Source organism: Pseudophryne corroboree, chromosome 4 (genome assembly GCF_028390025.1).
Source record: "Pseudophryne corroboree isolate aPseCor3 chromosome 4, aPseCor3.hap2, whole genome shotgun sequence".
Classification (NCBI taxonomy): Eukaryota; Metazoa; Chordata; class Amphibia; order Anura; family Myobatrachidae; genus Pseudophryne; species Pseudophryne corroboree.
The window spans coordinates 938,799,439-938,803,492 of record NC_086447.1 but is presented as its reverse complement, the minus strand read 5'-3'; the positions used below and the strand labels follow the sequence as shown (position 1 = coordinate 938,803,492).

General features: G+C 46.5%; 1 non-coding gene across 1 annotated transcript; it reads left to right on the top strand.

Annotated features, from left to right (window-relative positions):
- The first annotated feature begins 2,413 nt into the window (after window positions 1-2,413).
- On the top strand, window positions 2,414-2,532 carry LOC134912896 (5S ribosomal RNA). Its single transcript, XR_010176992.1, has one exon. It is a non-coding gene; the product is annotated as a 5S ribosomal RNA (ribosomal RNA).
- The last annotated feature ends 1,522 nt before the right edge of the window (window positions 2,533-4,054 follow it).

The following is a 4,054-nucleotide window of genomic DNA, read 5'->3' as shown; positions in this document are numbered from 1 at the left end:
GGCACTGCAGTGTCACGCAGGATGGCCCTTCCAAAAAACACTCCCCAAACAGCACATGACGCAAAGAAAAATGAAAGAAAAAAGAGGTGCAAGATGGAATTGTCCTTGGGCCCTCCCACCCACCCTTATGTTGTATAAACAGGACATGCACACTTTAACCAACCCATCATTTCAGTGACAGGGTCTGCCACACGACTGAGACTGAAATGACGGGTTGGTTTGGACCCCCACCGAAAAAGAAGCAATTAATCTCTCCTTGCACAAACTGGCTCTACAGAGGCAAGATGTCCACCTCATCATCATCATCCTCCGATATATCACCGTGTACATCCCGCTCCTCACAGATTATCAATTCGTCCCCACTGGAATCCACCATCTCAGCTCCCTGTGTACTTTGTGGAGGCAATTGCTGCTGGTCAATGTCTCCACGGAGAAATTGATTATAATTCATTTTAATGAACATCATCTTCTCCACATTTTCTGGAAGTAACCTCGTACGCCGATTGCTGACAAGGTGAGCGGCGGCACTAAACACTCTTTCGGAGTACACACTTGTGGGAGGGCAACTTAGGTAGAATAAAGCCAGTTTGTGCAAGGGCCTCCAAATTGCCTCTTTTTCCTGCCAGTATAAGTACGGACTGTCTGACGTGCCTACTTGGATGCGGTCACTCATATAATCCTCCACCATTCTTTCAATGGTGAGAGAATCATATGCAGTGACAGTAGACGACATGTCCGTAATCGTTGTCAGGTCCTTCAGTCCGGACCAGATGTCAGCATCAGCAGTCGCTCCAGACTGCCCTGCATCACCGCCAGCGGGTGGGCTCGGAATTCTGAGCCTTTTCCTTGCACCCCCAGTTGCGGGAGAATGTGAAGGAGGAGATGTTGACAGGTCGCGTTCCGCTTGACTTGACAATTTTCTCACCAGCAGGTCTTTGAACCCCAGCAGACTTGTGTCTGCCGGAAAGAGAGATCCAAGGTAGGTTTTAAATCTAGGATCGAGCACGGTGGCCAAAATGTAGTGCTCTGATTTCAACAGATTGACCACCCGTGAATCCTTGTTAAGCGAATTAAGGGCTCCATCCACAAGTCCCACATGCCTAGCGGAATCGCTCCCTTTTAGCTCCTCCTTCAATGCCTCCAGCTTCTTCTGCAAAAGCCTGATGAGGGGAATGACCTGACTCAGGCTGGCAGTGTCTGAACTGACTTCACGTGTGGCATCTCCCGCCTCCCGATCTGACGTCTTAGCTTCGCTATTGTAGTCTCTTAGCAACCGCCCACACAAATCCTAATTGTAGGGGTATTTTTCCCATATCCAAGATGGCGTCCGCGATCTCGCGATGGGTGACGCATCTTCCGCCTCCCGATCTGACGTCTTCATTACTGCGGTCTCCTAGCAACTACACACATGGGGAGATCACACCCACCAGACGACATCTCCGGATTGGCCAAGCTCTAACAGGGGCGGACATAAAAGCCCTCTCCCCACACTGGACAGCACGGAACCCGGAAGTGAACAAGCCCCAGGGCGAAACGCGTCTTCCGCATCCAGGCACAGGGGTCTCGTCGACACTACCGCATCTTGGCATTTAGCCATATTTACCTTTCTTGCTCTCTTGGCTTCCTCATATCTCTGGTGAAACCGTAAGCCCCACTATCCAGTGGCTGCATGCCACGGATAGCAACTCCTATTGCAATTCTCAGCAGCACTGTCTTAATTATCTTGCATTGAGTGTACAGCATAGGGGTGATTGATCAGAGGTCTGCATTAGCATTTATCTAGCATCTAGCATACTATTGGAAATCGGCTTATATTTTAAAGCGTTACCAGTTCACACATATGACTAATATATCTGTTATATTTATGAATGTGTTGGTTTCCATCTATTTCTATTCCTGCCTCCTCACAGCAATTGATGCATGCATAGAATTAACATATACCTATTATAGCATTCTATATCCTATCTGGGGTTGCAAGGCAAATATCCTATGATACATTTGGTCAACAGATATATGTTTGTGCAGTTTTGGTGAATTTGACACCTCACTTATGTGGCAGTAACACATTACCTGAGTTACCTGAGTGACCACATATTCACCTGGTTTCACCAGCATTTCTTCTTATATACTATCTGTTTGGACAATCATAATATACCAGCAGTCAGGGATTTCTCTGTCTGAGAATTCTAGTATCAATTCTCACAAGTCCAATCTTCGATAGATCACCACTTTTTCGTGGACTCTCATTCACGATTCCCGGTACACTGCACCACGTGAGTGGGAATTTCGGATCGGGTCTAACGTGAAAAGCAGATCCACCTATTTACACGATCTTCTATCTATTTCTTCTCTGTCAGTCCTAATTTTCATTATTCATATATAGGTGCACTCTCATTGGTGTTCACACAAAATTCTCTACTACCATACCACGCTGCCAGCGCCCGATCTCGTCTGATCTTGGAAGCTAAACAGCGTTGGGCCAGGTCAGTACCAGGAAGGGAGACCACCTGTGAATACCTGGTGTTGTAGAGTAGGATTTTCCTCACTTATGTGGCAGTAACACCAACAGCAGTATCACCACTTTTTTCTATCCAATAACCTCCAGACCTATCGGTCACGGGCACCATCTACTTGAGGTGCCATACCTGCCTCCACCGTTATCATTGTCTTGAATTCAGATAGGTGCATGTCGTCTTTTTTCCTGTACTATACCCAGAGGAGTGACTTCTGATCATTTCTCTAATTTTCTATAAGCCATAAGAGCATAGCTATTAATTTTGTGTCTCGACCACCCTGTGGTTCCATCAATACAGCAAGCCTGTACTGGTCAAGGGGAATGGGGGTATGACCAACTAATGTCTACCACCCTTTCACACACTCTTTACCAATAAGAGACCAGAACATTTTATTTTACCAAGATGCTTTCTATGTTGCATTTTGAAGGATAGATCTCCGGTAATAACCTTTTTTGTAATAAAAGCCAATAAAAGTTATGTTTTAAATATTTCATCTTAATTATTTCATCAAATTTATTTTTTTCTACAAGAGTGCGCCCACACAAGAGCCTTCTTTTCTCTCCCCATTGTATTAAAGTTCAAAAGGTTGCAGAACCTTGCACAACGTTGAAATCATTCTCCACTGCGCTTGAGACAGGTACATTCCACCTCCTATATCGTGCTCAATTGTATAGGCTTGAATGGCCTTTTGCTGCTCCTCCAACCTCTGAAGCATATAGAGGGTTGAATTCCACCTCGTTACCACTTCTTGCTTCAGATGATGGCAGGGCAGGTTCAGGCGTTTTTGGTGGTGCTCCAGTCTTCTGTACGTGGTGCCTGTACGCCGAAAGTGTCCCGCAATTCTTCTGGCCACCGACAGCATCTCTTGCACGCCCCTGTCGTTTTTTTAAAAATTCTGCACCACCAAATTCAAGGTATGTGCAAAACATGGGACGTGCTGGAATTTGCCCATATTTAATGCACACACAATATTGCTGGCGTTGTCCGATGCCACAAATCCACAGGAGAGTCCAATTGGGGTAAGCCATTCCGCGATGATCTTCCTCAGTTGCCGTAAGAGGTTTTCAGCTGTGTGCGTATTCTGGAAACCGGTGATACAAAGCGTAGCCTGCCTAGGAAAGAGTTGGCGTTTGCGAGATGCTGCTACTGGTGCCGCCGCTGCTGTTCTTGCGGCGGGAGTCCATACATCTACCCAGTGGGCTGTCACAGTCATATAGTCCTGACCCTGCCCTGCTCCACTTGTCCACATGTCCGTGGTTAAGTGGACATTGGGTACAACTGCATTTTTTAGGACACTGGTGAGTCTTTTTCTGACGTCCGTGTACATTCGGTATCGCCTGCCTAGAGAAGTGGAACCTAGATGGTATTTGGTAACGAGGGCACACTACCTCAAGAAATTGTCTAGTTCCCTGTGAACTAACGGCGGATACCGGACGCATGTCTAACACCAACATAGTTGTCAAGGCCTCAGTTATCCGCTTTGCAACAGGATGACTGCTGTGATATTTCATCTTCCTCGCAAAGGACTGTTGGACAGT